Below are 15,921 nucleotides of genomic sequence, written 5' to 3'. Positions count from 1 at the left end.
CCTCTACAGCTGCAGATGACTCACAGTGTAAGTGTCCCTTCCAACCAGATTTAAAGGGACAAAGTCTTCCAAAAGTGTTTCCAAATTCATTTTCATACGTAGATTTCTATCATTCCAAGCTTTCTGCATAATTACTGCTCCTGTTGTACAGCCCAGGATGGCACATACTGTGTGCCTCAGGCCACAGGAAGAGCAGAGCAGCAGGTCCAAGCCTACCTGCCCAGATGTGTCGGGACCTGTCTGCTCCCAGCAATATCCCCATGGAAAAACCACTCCCACGCTCGCTGCCTCCTCAGGACGTGCTGGAGGAACAAATCACACATTCTGCTCATGCCTGCTGCTCTCCTGGTCACCAAAGTACACCATACAGACGGGGCCTTCTCAGCATGTTTCTCTCACACTCATTGCCCAGCCAGAAGAGCAGGGATGTGGCTCACACTCCAGCTCCCAGGTTGCACTGCTTTATTCGCTTCAGGAATAGGTGGCTTCACTGTCCACCCCTGCCTTTCCACAGCTCAGCACAGGGTCACGAAGACTCCAGCTGCTCACTGACAGGAGGTGAAGATGGACGATCCTACAAGTCTCTCCTACAGAAGAAAGCATGAAAGCCTTCTGCTGGCCACTCCTCCTGCTCTGCTCCACATTTCCATACAGAGGCTCACAAAAAAGGGGACCCTCCCATGTAGATTTCAAACATCAAAGTAGAACCAAAGTTGTCTCACAGGAGAGCCAGGCCTTTCCTGCAGAGGTTGAGGAAGAACATACAACCATGCTCCCCCACAGTGGTGCAAGAGAATGACATCATTATGCTAATATATAAGACAGGAAGCACAACCAAGCATAAAAACCCACTGAAACAGAATACATATGAAATACTGCCAAGAACACTAACAACTATACTAAACAGAAAATGAAATAGTGTTTGGTTCACCTAACTTCTTCCAGTTTTAGTAATCTCTAGTGTCACTTGTAACAGTAAAATCCAATCCTCAGAGAAGCTGCTCAGGGACTTTCAACTTCACATGGAAAATGAAGGTTTTTTCCAAGGTGATGGTGACCTTCTAATGTCTTACTCCATCTAAAAATTTGAATTCAGTACTTTGACACCAGCCTAACGACCCAGATAAAACTGGCTGGGATTTGCACACTGAGTTTCATTGCCAGTAGTATTAACCAGCACTTACTGCATTTTCTCTTTCTCTACTATTCCTTTCTCTTGATTTACAGAACACTAATACCTCCAATCTCATTCAAGATGGTTTGTGTGCCTAAACAAACCTGCCCAAACCTGCACCTAGACTTACCTAGACACAAGTGGCACCAATGTCATCTCATATGAAAGAAAACATACAAATAGGATCATCTGAACCACACTTTATCGGTAAGACTTCTCCACATCAACCCTAGACATTTCTAGGCAGATCCTGGAAGCAAGACAGTCACATTTTGTATCCCCTTCCTGACTTTGAGCCAAGCAGCTGGCAAACTGAGCAGCAGTGCCCACACAGGGTAGCACTCAGCTGCTGGGAGGCAATGCTTTCAATGCCCTCAGCTTTCTAGAGAGCTGTGTAGAACTTACTGATACAAATGTGTGAAACAAAATCTGACTGCTGACAAAGCAGCAGCTTCCCCACCCTGCTACACTTGCATTAGCCCTGGCACTCACGTGACCCCCATGAGAAGCCAATTCAGAGCTAAAAAGCACCAACTGGCTGCTACAAGGAAAGCGATCAGTCTTCTGCTTCATCAGCTCACTGTGAGCTCTCTCACCTGACTGCCAGTGCCACTGTCTAGGTGAACTGAGGAGGAAAGGAAGTTCCCATTAACCAGGGTAATACGATCAACTTTGCTGAATCATTAAATGATGCAGCACATTATGGAACAGGTTGAAACGAACTGGTAAAGACTCCCATAAGGATATCTTCCTGGCTTACAACTCGTTATAACCAAGCAATTATGTTGATTCCACTTAACTCAGAAGCATGCCCCATCAGCAGCTTTCAGTTAGTTTCAATAGCACACAACCTGCTGAAGCCAAAGGGGCAGCTCGCAGCAGCCAGAGTCATTGCTTCAGTGCCACATGCCCTACGCCGAATATACTTCAGATTTTCCAAGATTTCTCTTTCCCATATAAACCATGTTAATTTAAATCAACACTAATTGAAGAACTCTCAGAGCTGAGGTCCTGGATATATGTCTCCTTTGATTTATGAGACAGAATCTGCACAGCATAATGTAAAATGCTACAGCCTTAGCAACGTACCGCTGCCCTCAAAAGCTTGTTCATAAAACACTATTTTTTACAACATAAGTGACCCGACGCAGAAATTATGAAGTGAAATACAAGGAGGTGTTGCTGTTACTATTCACAAGATGTTTTCAGTTGGATCTATACATTCTACCTAACGTTTGGAAAATACAGTAACTGTGTCATTACTTTCCCTCATAATTCAGCAGATCTTATAAACCTGGATGTATTAAAAATATAATTAATCTCCTAAAGCTTTGGAAAATCTGATCTAACAATCCTCTCTATTTTTTAAAGCTCGTACATTTGAAATACAAAGAACAGCTCTCAGCTTTAAACAGACCTGGCTACAGAACACCCAGTAGCCACAAGCCTTCCAAAAAAGTTCCAACCTGGAGCAGAATTAAAGGTGTAGAATCGTCTGGAGTCTCATCTGTAGACTAGTGATAACACAAGGCAGCCTGCTCTCTCATGCACCCCACACCCACCAGTGCAGGTAACTAAACCCTCTAGACATGAGCTGCATGCATGTTACTCCTGAGTTCAGTCATTTCTGGCAACTCCACAGTTGTCTGTGGTATGGGTTATAGGCCCTGAATTGACCACCTGATTTCATAAATGCATCACTCATTCTAAATGTTTTGGAAATAAGTTAACCCATTGCAACAACAAGCAGAGGGGAAGAGCTATTATTCATTTTAAATCTGTAGCAAATATTATTTGCTTGGACTAACATACGTGCACACAGGTGCACGAATTCCCCACTCCTGAGCAGGGCAGGCACTGGGTCGGCCTCTCTGCTCAAATTCTAACAGGTACAGAACAAGAAAGGAGACTTGCAGGCTTAGTTTTCTTCAGAAAACTGAAAATTCTTACAGTTGAATTTGTTCAAAGCTTCACACTAAGGCCAACTGCAATGAGTTTAACAGTTTCCCTTCAGTCACCTCTGAAGAAAGGTAATGGAAAAAACATAATCACGCTGAGTCTCAGAGGCACCGGTCTGGGTTCTGTCCCACACAGACCACGAAATCAACAGCCCCCACTAACGGCCATCAGCAACGTGACGCCAGCCAGTCTGGAACACGTGTATGTGAACTGATGAACTCTCACCGTCTTAAGGAGCATTTCTGACTGTAGATTCTGAAGACTAAAGTTTCCGTGCTGTGGTACATAGTGGCATGTCTAGAAGCTGAGACAAGGCCATCAGCTTCTGAAGTCCCACTGTCAACACAAGGTGTCTGCTACCACCAGAACCATTACCAGTGCAACTAACATCCCCTGGACAGAAGGGACAAAAAGCACCTGAGAATAGTGGTTTTATTTTTAAATGACAAAGAAAATGGGCCAAAGGGAACAGATTCTGAAGGCTTTGTGCCCCAATATATCTCACACGGCATAATCCTGCTGAGCAGCAACCACAGACTGAATTGGCAGGGCCAGCACCAGATGCAGACCACAAGGGAGCAGGACTGGGAACGCTCCTCACTGAAGCTGATGTAATATTTTGACTCAATAGAAAACCCAATAGTGCTCAAACTACAGACTGAAGTTGAGAATGAGTACTTTCAACAAACAGGCTGGACAGGACCACAAAATCACTGAAATAATCATGTAATTACACACGAAGACAACCGCTGTTCAAAGAAACATGGAAGTAAAAAAACTGCCACTTATCCAGGAACTCACTGCATGAATATACTGGGCCACTTCAGCAGTACTGTGCAGTCACTGCTGGACACAGCTCACTGCAGATTTTTGGCAGCTAGCTCCACACCATGGGATCAGTCATTTACTGCTACGTGCAGACACTGAAGAGACACAGAAAGGGTGAGTTCTCCTTACTTGTGATCAGGTGACCCCTTCCAAAAATACAGTGAAGAGGCTCTGCTGTGCCAGCTATTCAGGAGACTGATCCCCAGGACAGGGGCAGGCTGCACACCCTGCCAGTGTCAGAATGGGCTCACTTGGAGGAGCAGCACCGGGCCCTGGCCAGGGACGGGGCCAGCAGCAGCCAGGCTGCAGCCTGCAGCAGCTCCACATGAGAACGCAAATCTTGTCCTGAGGGAACTTCTGTTTACTTGAATGCCTTCCCTTATAATCCCATTTTATGGGCCACATGTTTTGGGAATGCTGAACAGTCAGGAGACTGGCAGTGACTGCAGAGAGGAGATTCCTTTCAGAGGGCTGCTTGTAAAGCACAATACAGCCTTGAACATTCCCATGGCGGGCTTGTTCTCAACAGCACTGTAACAAATATTTGGGTCTTAAACAGATACTGAACTCTACCCAAGCAATATCAGTGCTTGGTGTTTTTATAATATATATATATATGTGTATATGTATACTTCATACAAGGGTTTTAAAATTAATCTTGAAACTCTTTTCTTGTTACAAAATGTAACATCACAGAAATGTGGGGGTTGGAAGGGACATCTAGAGATCATCTAGTCCAGCCCCCACATTTTGTAACATGACAAACTGCACCTCACCTTTTAAAAATATTCTCCAAGACAGTAATGCAGCTGAAGCAGGGAAAAAAAGGCTGAGTGAGTACTCAATAGCTTCCTTCTTCGTGGGTAGCTCCAGTTAACTACTAGGTAGAATGGCATAGATCTCAGCAGCGTGGGGTATGAGATCCAGACACCCCATCCTCCTTCTACATTAACAAGCAAGCAGGGAGGAAGCACAGCCAAGACAAATTCACCAGGCTTGCAGCAAAGTGCATTTCTTCTAACTTCTCTCTTCTCCCCAAGAAAGTAAATACCAGCACAGCTGCCACAACTTTGAGGCTCAAAGTACATCAATTATCAATTGATTCACAGAACTAATAAAACATCCTCAGTTGTTTTTACCAACACAACCCCTTCATTCTTTAGCCAGAGAGGCCAGTGTGTTAATTCCCCCCTCCCTCCATTTCAATAAGAGCAGAGTGCTCAGTACCTGGCAGGACCAAGCACTTGTTAAGCTGCTGGAGTTCATTTACCTTAAGATTTTCCATATAGTGCTTTGAAAAAGAGTCTGGGCAGAAAGTACAGTGACTTATAATCCTGATGAACAATGGGTATTTCTGTGAACTGGCTTTCTACACAGGATGTGGGGTGGGCTTTCTTAAGCTTGTGTAATCACTCTGGAAGTCCGAAAACCACACTCTGAAAACATGCTCTTCCTTCAACAAATACTCACACATCCTAGCAGTAGACTCTATGGCTGTCACTCACCAGTAAGGTTAATTTTCATTTAAAAATATTTGAGAAAAAAATCTTCATATCTTAAATGAAGTACATGGACCTTAACTGTATCTAATTAAAACATGCAGCCTTTTTTGTCCAAAAAAGCTCTGTTTAGGAATGGAAGTATTAAGTCCTACTTACTAAAAATGGTGTGAGGACTGCATTTCAGGCAGAGCTTTACGTGCTAGTTCATGTTTTAAGATCACCTGAGCCCAGAAATAAAGACTCAAAAGGCACTGGCAACACTTGCATTCAAAACACTGGGAAGCATAGGTTATGCTATGAAATGACTCTTTCAGAAGCTGAATGTAAGATACTATACTGAGAAATTCAGGCAGCCCTCTAAACCAAATCCTGCATTAACTCTTTCACTTCCTCAAAGGTGCACCATAACACAGTCCACCCCAATAAACAGTTTGCTGTACAAGGACTGGAGCAAGTATAGCAAAGGTTAAAACATGGGAGAGGAAGGATTCTTCCAGAGCTCACACCTGACACTGAGGTAAAAAGACAACACCAGATGAGAAGTAACAAAACTGCATGCAGGAGTAATGTATCATGTCATTATTCCACATTCAGAAAGCTTCCGTATTCATATCAAAAGCATTCCCATTTATCTAACAGACTGCCCCAAAAAAACCCCTTCCACTTGACCACAGAAATATTTCCATCACAAATGTCTGTGCTGTATCATAGAGACAGCACAATAAAGGCATTAAGAGTCTCTGGGCCCTGAACTTCAGCCCCAGAGGAATATGCTTCCCAGAAAGCAGCAGGCGAAATTTCTAAGCACTGGAGAACATCCCATTGCTTTCCAGAAGTGTGAGATTTAATTGAGTGGATTACTAAGAAAAATAACAAATATCAGTTAGGTTTATTCTTTTCAAAGACCTCATGTATTGAAATTATTTGTCTGAAAGCATGACCACCCTCTTTTCCTGTCTGTCCTCCTGAAGTTGTGACACCCAGTTTATTAAGATCACCAAAGAAGTTGGATATACATAAACTCTCCTCGAGTGTGCTCCAGGTAAAAGCACAAGTCTTGTTTTTGACACCAGACTACAGTACCGTAAGAAACTGTTAGGAATATTTCTAAGAATAAAATAACTGTTTAAGATCAGGTGTGTATTTCACAACAGCCAATTGATACAAACTACTTTAAATTATATTCTTTTTGTTACATATTTTCAATGTCCAGTGAAATCTGACAGTGACTTGAGGCTTTACCATTGCTTCCAACACTCACTGTCCCAAGTAATCTTTTGGAAGCTGTAACTACCTCTTCAGTGTGCAAGCTTACTTTCTGTGGGAAATTAGAAATAACGGAGTTTAAGTTTGAGCAACTGGAAGAAAACCAGCACAACTCCAGTGTACTGGAACAACTTCCTGCACACTAGCAGGTTCCAAATAACAAGGAAACAGCAAACCTTTTGCCTGCCTTCATATGTTAATTAGAATTATACTGTGTTCTTAAAGTAAATTATAAAGTGACAGACATTCAGCAATATTAGATGCAGCACTTCCTACCACACTCTACAATATTTTGTCAATTACCACACAATTTGAGCCAGAAACTATTACACTCTCTGCATAACTGTTTGGCTTCCTTCTTCACCTCTGAGCTGTTCTTGTCTGGGCACACAGGCTACACAAAACCAGCTTTGGTGACTACAGAGGGGAAAGCTGTAAGAAAATCCCCAAAGCCCAACAGGAAGTGTCATTTCTGTGATTCACCAGCTTGTATCTTTTCCTGCAAGAGCACTCCAACCAGCATAAGCAGTACAGTAGCAGCTACAGGAGAAAGATCTTTTCCTGTCTGCACTGAAAACCCAATGACCATTTCAGTTTGGTGAGACCAAATCCATCTCCCTCATCCAACTCCACTGTATTTTCCTTTACTACTTCAGGCACTTTCAGTTAGGGCAGTGTAAGGGAGAAAAGGATAAAAAAGAAAAACGTATTGCATGCTGCAAAAGGCATTTTGCTTCAGAATTAGCAGTGCCAGATGAGTAAAGAAAAGACTTTTCTGTCCGGACATACTGGCTTTTCATCCTTCTACTCGGAAAAAAAAAAAAACTCGTGTAAAATGCTCCCACCAAAGTGCTGGACTGCTGTGTACAGCAAGACATCTCAGTGAGTGCTTACAGCCCGACGTGCTAGAAGAAAACTGCACATTACAGTGATTGGACCAGAAGAATTACCAGCCATTTTCTTGCCAAAATAACAATAAAAAAACAACAAGAGTTTTGTTAACATCACAAGCCACAAAACAGAATTGAATTCCATTCTGCTCCCCACCGTTCCCATCTGGTTCTAATTTGCTAGAGAAGACTGAAGGCTGTATTCAAAAAGCATCAGACTGAGCTGTAAACATCAGCTTCTCTGCCAGCATTACTAGTAACTTGTGAAGTACTGGAGCTACCATGGAAAGGAGTGGGGGATGAAGCAAGACTTACTCTGTCATTAAGCTCATTGTTTTAATTGCATTGTTTCAGTCCATGAAATGAAAGTGAGAAATGTTTGATGCTCAGAAGAAACATTTGCAGAAAATCAAGTTCAGCTCATCTCTATTGTAACACTACAAAATCAAGCAGCAAAGTTGGGAAGTATCAGAACAGGCTGCCTGAACAACCAGACCTCTTGTTTTACAAAGTTTGTAATTATAGGCCACATGCTGTTGCCTAATTTTTTTCCTGTCAAGTTATAAACAAGGCACAAAGCCTGCTTCATATTTGCAGTAGAAACAGTTTTGTTAAATTGTGACAAGCTAATGAGTCTACAACTAACAGCACCTCGTGGTAAATATTTAACAATAAATCTCTGAGATTTTGTCCCCTATCTCTGCCTTGGATTTCCAACACGACAAAATTCCTGAAGCCTTTTTCATTAATAACTAGTGACTGGCTTCTTGTTACTTAGCCCTTGACATGAGGCACTGATGTGATGTGTGAAAACCCACTTACACTGCTGGAATAGAAGTGAATAAAATAAGTGTTTCTGTAGCAACATGGGCCTAGGTTTATGTTTTACAACATACAACAGCTCCCTTCCATTCTGAAGGACTGTAATTGGGTCTGCAGTGGGTCCCATCTCAAAAACTGAGGTGTAGGAGAATGCTCTACTTACTGAACAGAGTGGTCGCCTTGTTCAGAGCATGCTCTCAGCACTCATCAACACAACAGCAGTGACAGAGCACTGAGCTTTGATGTCAGAACAATAATCTATAGGAGCAGAGAAGAGCAACTTAGGTAACACCATTAACTGCTATTGCCTCCCACAGCAGGCCCTGACACCCCACTTCCCAGTTAGAGCTCATTATGAGAACTGGCAGCATCCCAGAACTGAGCCAAGCCTGCAGTCACCATCAGCTCAGTCCTACTTCTACCACTCTGTATTTTGTTGTACTGATACAGAGTTCTCTCCTCCTACCAGCATCACCTCCATGATACCTCCAGCCTCAAGGCCAAGCAAACAATCCCATCAACCATCTTAAGTGGGCCATCCAGGCCCAGAGTTCTGCATTGACTGCAAGAGATACGTGTGAAAAAGCTTTGTTACACATGGCTAAGTTGCATCTATTCCATGCAGCTGAGGTATGTATAATCTGACCAGCATCAAGAATTGTGAAAGGCTCATTTTGAAACAAAAGCTTCTTAAACCCCACCCACTACTTAGATACACTCCTTTCCCATGAAAGGATCCCAGCCTAGAAAACATTTGGTAAGCTCTCATAAGCAAGAGCCTTTATTCTACAGCATGTAAACAAGAATGGAGCATGATTCCCCCCCCCACCCCCCCAGATTCTATTGCCTTCAAAAAAGACCGCACCTGTAACTTCATCATTAACATTTTTGGGAAGCTAAAAAGCTGAGAACAACACGGGTGGTGCTTCCAGTCCCACTTACAATCAGACCTTTCAGTACCCACAGACTCAGATGCAGTAGCATATCCTACAGCTTAAAAGGAACATATGTTGACTTCAGCCACTGTCCTTCAGGTGATTTACCACTTTAGTGTATGCACTGCTTAATGTTTCCTTTTTATCTTTCAACAGTGGTAGTACTAATGTCACACCTCATAAGTGTTCACACAGTTGTTAATTTATTACTAACTTCTTATAACATCACCATAAAGAAATAAAAATTTGTCAAGAACTGCAGAGCAAACTAAACTTGCAACAAGCCTGCAGAAAACGTTCAACTAGCAAAAAACCTCAATATACATCTACAATTTAACAATGTATCTGAGTAAAGCAGAACTGCTCAAGAATCTCAGTAGTCATGAGACCACAGTACCATGTCTCTTCAACACTGAATTAGCGTGATTCAGACACCCGAGGATTAAGGCTTTACTGTCTGTGCCTAAGCAGTGATGCAAGAGGCTGCAAGTCTTTCAGTAAGCAGATGTTTTTTTCCTGGAGTTCAGTATTTTCTCAGTCTGTATCCTGCTATACATAGCTAAACCAGCTTATACTAGCATTATTATTTTTACTTCAGCAAAAAGAATCACAGCCAGATCATCTGAGATCTATCCAGTTTTCAAAACCAAACTTTAAGCGAAACAAAACCCCCAAAGAAACTGCAAACCGACACCCCCAAACAGAGCATGACCACCACTGCTACATAAGAGGAAAACACACAGTGGAAAATACACCTAACACTGAAATGAAAGATCCCTTATATCCACTAGTGACACTCTGAAGCTGCTGGAGGAGCATGCTGGGACAAGCTTCCTGCTTCTACCTACCCTCCACACACGGGGACACCTCTCCATGTCAAAGCTATCTATCTATTTGCCTGAGTGAATCCAGGCCTCTTCTGCATGCATTCCGCAGTGCCAGGAAGCTTCACACTTTAGGTGGATCGCTGCACATCAACTTGTCAGGAAGAGAGATTATTTACACTAAGGGTACATACACAGTGACTGCAAATATGACATCAACACAACACCCCAGACTGCCTTCTCTCACAAATAAATTTGCGCAACAAGAAAACTGTTGTTATACAATTTTACTTTCACAAACAACTACTACAGGTAGGAGGATGCATTTTTTTTTTGTTCTAAATTTCTCCCTTAGAAGAAAATTCAAGGGACTATGGACTTCCTCATACTACTACAGTTCAAGCTGTCAATTAAAATTTTTCTGGTTATTGGTGCCTTTTTTGTGTGTTGTTTTTTAAAAAGAAGGGAAGCAGTTTGCCACAGCTCAGACTACACAGGTGCTCATACCAGTACCTAGAAATTACTACTACATGTAGAAGTACTTTGTAGCTATGGATGAGAAGCAGCTGCTGACAGACACTAATGGCTGTTACCTACATACACTCACACTATACTAAGGGGTACTACAACACTTAAGTTTCACTGATTTCTCATGTCACTCAGGCCTGTGCACAGCATGAGTTGTCTTTGGAACACTGATAACTAGATCTACTCCTCTGATTGCTGTAATAACCATTTTTGGGAGAAGCCATGTAAAACTCACAAATAAGCTGCTACTCATTTTAGTTGAGAAGTGTGATGCCTTTTGCATTGCTGGAAAAGAAAACAGAGCGCTGCAGTATAACTGCAATGCTGTCCTACTCCTTCCACAACAGGTGATGACAGACTGGCATCATTCTTCAGCTGGAACTGATAAATCAGCTCTGGGCTGCTGCTTTTCCTCCTTGTTTAAACCAACCAAGATTTTGAGGAGGGGAAGACAGGAAACCACTTTTCCTGGTCCCCCAACCTAAGAATAGCTGAGATGATACTGCTGCAACATGTAGGCCACACAAGCATTCAAAGAAGCAATAAATATTTATCCTCTGGGCAAACAATCACAGAAGTCTTGCTTTTGGCCCAGAATCTTTTTATCATTATCCAAACATCAGAAGGCTGTCCCAGAAAAGTTTACTTTCAGAGGACAGAGATGAGCCTGTTGTTATATTTTTAAACTACAGCTCTTTTTTTTCCTGTTCATATCTGAGAAGGCAGTTCAGCAGCAACTATGAATTACAGGACTCCAACTTGCAGGCACAAGCACCAACTTTTACCTTTCAGGCACCTCTTGCACTGAAAGGAAAAAATTAGCAGTTTTAGCAGTTTCTCATTCGCATGGGAAGAGAAAGAAACACCTTTGTATTTAAGCTGGGTGCAACATTCCAAAGAAGACCTAAAGTTAATACAAACAGAATGAGTGAAAAAGACTGAAAAAAACACAGTTTGCAGCCACTGAACAGATTTTCCATGATGACATGAAATCAGAAGTGTGCTAAGTTGTGTTCTTTCTAATTCCACCCATAAACATAGCTAATTTCCTACAAACTGTGACTAGTAAAGAACAAGTGACTGATTATAACCCACAGACAATTTTAGGTGATTCAGAGCACACGCAATACTTTGGGGCATACTTAGAGGCTACATCATCCCATCTGCATGTAACAAGGCCACTGATCTGGTTAGAGCCTCTGCCATTGCAGAAAGCTACAGAAAGTTGATTTTAGCAACATCTAGCTTCAATATCTAGCTTCAAAACAGCACTCAAGGTAAAACACTGATCTAATTAAACACCTCCCCTTTTTGTTTACTCTTGGCCAATCTTCCTCCTTTCCATTCAGCTGGTTTCTACAGCAGATGCACTTCACACTATCCGCTCACTGCACAGGAAACCTTCAAGCTGACTTTGGAGAAGTCTGGTAGGCAAGTGGGAGCACAGGCAAAAAACTGCAGGTCACTGATGAACTTAGTCTTGGTTAACCTCCTTTGTTGTTTATAAATAACTCAGGCTGTCCCTCGGTTTCCAACTATCTTCAGTTTTTAAATTAAAGCCCTTAAACTGGAGAATAAAAAAGCAGACCTTACAATACATAGATCTTACGTGTTACACACTGGCCAACCCCATGGTACAGCAAAGCACACCTAGCAGCACCCACCTGGAGAACTAGGGAAGGAGATCATCAATAAACATGCTCCTCACCCCATAGGAAGCCCCTACCCCCAGATCTTATCAGATTGCACATGTGGAAGGTATTCCACTTGGCAGATTCATGATTGTGCAGACATGAGCTCCCAACAGGAAGGAAGTTATAGCTAAATACAACCCCAATCTATGCTTCCCTTCACAAGCTCCCTAAGATGAATAGAAAAAAAACAAACAAAAAAACAAAAACAGGCTTTCCTGTTACACAACTAGCGATCATGTGATGTACAATCATGTGATGTCCAATGCAGCACAAGTCTCTGAAAAGGGGATGTTTTCCATGCAGAGAAGATCCTCCTCTAAACACTCTCAGTCATTTAGAACTCCACACCTACAAACAGTGCCTGTTTTAATCAATTCTACAATTTACTCTAGACATAGCCTGAAGGTAACTAAAAGTTGTATGCTGTCCAAGAAGTACAGGTTAGGCCTGCTCATCTGCTGACCAAGAAAGACAAATTTCACTCAGTTCTTTTATGTTGTTAATTTCTCCAGTTAACATCGGGAATACACTCTTTGCTTCAACCCAGCTCTATTTCCACTCCTTCCTCTAAACAGCTGTCTTAACCTCTAAAAGCCTTCATCATTCTCCCTTTGGTAGTCTCTAATTATTTGTAAGCATGGGCATCCATGTGTATCAATATGCATGCAGGGTTTTGACTCTCTCATCTTTTATATGCTGAAGAACAGATTGCTTAACCAGGTTTAATGGATACCTAGCATTTTTAAAGCTTGTTTGCAAGAAAACACATTTCATTCTTTCTTTCCTGCAACAGATAAGGTCAGGAGTCCCCTCTGAACAGGGAATGTTTCCTGCATCGAGGGAGCTTATCACAAGTCAGACATGCTCTTGCTTAACTGTAAAAAAAACTAAATATCAGTGCTCATGCATTAAGACTAATGTTAAAGGAAAAGTAACCAAGTTCAACGAAGCATCTCATCTTTATTTATCATATAACAAACAGAGCAAGATTCTATCTTAAGAGCAACAGTAGAAGTATTTCTGAACAGTAGTAAAACCTCTTATTCACTTCAAGGCCAACTGGGCACATCCAAAATTCAGATTCAACCTAGGGTTTTTAGAAAGGTGCATGAAAAGAAAGGTCCACTGGGTGTTTCAACAACCAGTCCGGGTTTGTATATATATTTTTTATTATTATTTTTTTGCTCCCTGATCATCTACATGGAGTTGAGAACATCACTGAATGGACTGATGATCCAGAAGGGTGGGAAGCATCAACTCCAAAATAGTATTTTTACATCATCATAAAAAAATAAAAAATCCTAGCTAAAAACAACCTCACTACCTATTTTTAACTGTTACTTCATACAACCTTTAAAGGCTTTCAATTTTAAATATGGAATGGTTTCTGAACAGCTGTGAAGCTGAAATATCTAAGTTTGCAAGATGCTATTTCTAGGAAGATGCAACAGATGTTTTGTACTTGTTAATATGTACATCCTATCCTAAACAGGATGTGGAATTTACTTGTAATGAGCACAATCAGTGTATAATTGCTTTTCAACGCTATTCAAGCAGAAAGGAGAGGCATAAGACACTTCCTGTCAAATATACAGGCTGCCTATTGGACAAATCTGTGCTTTATGCAGTACATAAAGACAGGCAGAAGTATCTTCCAGCAAGTCACATCTAGAGAGGAGCAGCTACAGACAGTTCGATCTCTGGTTGCCTTATGCTGTGCCACTTACAGAATACACTGAAAGGATGCGAGGATTAGTCAAATGGAAAGTGTGAGACATAGGCCTACAGTTTTGATCACAGTAGGTAAAGCAGAGCTATTAAAATGAACAGGAAAGGTCCTGGGTGCTGCCTGAATATTCTCACCAAGTTACTTAAGAGGGCAGAGCTGTTGGAACATCGCTGCAGTACCACTGCATTACTGGAATAACAAGACTTTTTTAAGTAAATTGACAATCAGGAGAAAGTGTCAAACTCCCCATAGCAATCACCTTGCTTTGCTAACTGTAGGAAGAGGTTATAACAGGCTTAACAAAAGGTTCTCCAGGTATGTTCTAGCCTTTGGCCTAAAGGCAAAATCTGGATAACCAGCACCAAGAAGAACAGCAGCTAACTACTACTACTTACTTCAACAGGATTACTAAGGAGTCACACCACTGAATTAAAAGACAAGACAAATCAATGCAGCTAACAGCTGCTTGCAAGGCCAATCCATGCAGCACAATACCTGGAGGAAAACGGTAGAAGAGTAGCTTACCCGTTCCAGAAAAAATAAAACAATAAAATTACACAGTCAACTCTGAGAAATAGTGCAGGCTTAACTACAGCCTTCAGGATACAGTCTTAATAACACTTTGTGACAGCCATCCCCTCCCATTAATTAGGTCTGCAGTACCAACTGTATGTTTAGGAGTCACCTGATGAAAAAGCTGCAAGACATGCAGAATTTGCTAGGTTGAATTTGCTCTGTATAATCCATCTTACAGCAGCATCATTTCTTCCTTCTTGTTCACAGTAGTTAGCCTAATTTGAAATATTCCTACCCATCAAACTTAAAAACACTTTAAAAGCTTTCTCAGTATTCCCTATTTTTGTCCCATTACAACATACTATATATGCCCTGAAAAGGCCCTTCAAGTTCAGGATTCTCTCAGTGCTACAGCAAGTATTCTGAACACATACATTCAGTATTTACATTTCAGGTTTATCCTTAAGTAGATCATCTGGGAAACAGAAGAAAAACCTTAAAAAACTATTTTACTTGCATATAAAGCCTAGTTGCATTTTCATGCAATTTTCAAATGTCAATGGAAATTTAAGGGTGCTACATGGTAGCATCACAGAATTACAGTTTCCACAGTAATACAATAATACAGTTTCCACAAGGCAGTAGTGTGCTAAAAAAACCTACCTTCCAGATTCATCACAAGAGGCACCACCAAAAACATTCCTGCCATTAACATTTCTTGCATTTTTAAGCACAGCAAAGCAGGTGATTTGACAATCCAATTTCTTCCTCTACGTGTTTGGTTAGCCTGCCAGGTACCACAACTCGTCTCTTACTACAGGTAGCTAATGTCAACAATTCAAAGGCCCACTGCCACTACTACTTAGTTACAGTCACTTCCCCTCCCCAATAAAAATCAGCACAAATTCAAATTTATTATCTCTTCTAAAGAGGAGACACTTCAAGTTCAAAAGTTGCTGTCAGTTGAACCCAGACACCGTGGCTCCTAGATGAAGTATATTCTTTCCTATGCTTGTGCAGAGACAGCAGACAGAAGTGTTTCTCAGAAGTGGTTTAAAAATAGGATCTTACAACTGCCCAGCATGCCATTATAAGCTTATGAGCTTGCTCCAGCATACGCATACTGGGATGATGGTGTGAAGCTCTGGAGACAAATTCAATGTGCAGTACTACCATGACAAAAGTATTTTGTGAAAAACGTAGCCTTCTAGATCATTACAGATGTAGTAGAGGTATTAAATAACATGCTCTTAT

The 15,921-nt window shown here is 41.5% G+C and overlaps 1 long non-coding RNA gene across 1 annotated transcript; it reads right to left on the bottom strand.

Moving 5' to 3' along the window:
* Positions 1–255: 255 nt before the first annotated feature.
* Positions 256–8,964, bottom strand: LOC136053064 (uncharacterized). Its single transcript, XR_010622586.1, has 2 exons — positions 7,935–8,964; positions 256–587 (listed from the first exon to the last, which is right to left on the bottom strand). It is a non-coding gene; the product is annotated as an uncharacterized LOC136053064 (long non-coding RNA).
* Between the last annotated feature and the right edge of the window lie 6,957 nt (positions 8,965–15,921).

The sequence above is a fragment of the Cyrtonyx montezumae genome, unplaced genomic scaffold (genome assembly GCF_038088225.1).
Source record: "Cyrtonyx montezumae isolate F1298 unplaced genomic scaffold, pur_monq_1.0 scaffold_3, whole genome shotgun sequence".
Taxonomy (NCBI): Eukaryota; Metazoa; Chordata; class Aves; order Galliformes; family Odontophoridae; genus Cyrtonyx; species Cyrtonyx montezumae.
Note: the sequence above shows the minus strand (reverse complement) of the source record. Positions and strands in the feature narration are given on the sequence as shown.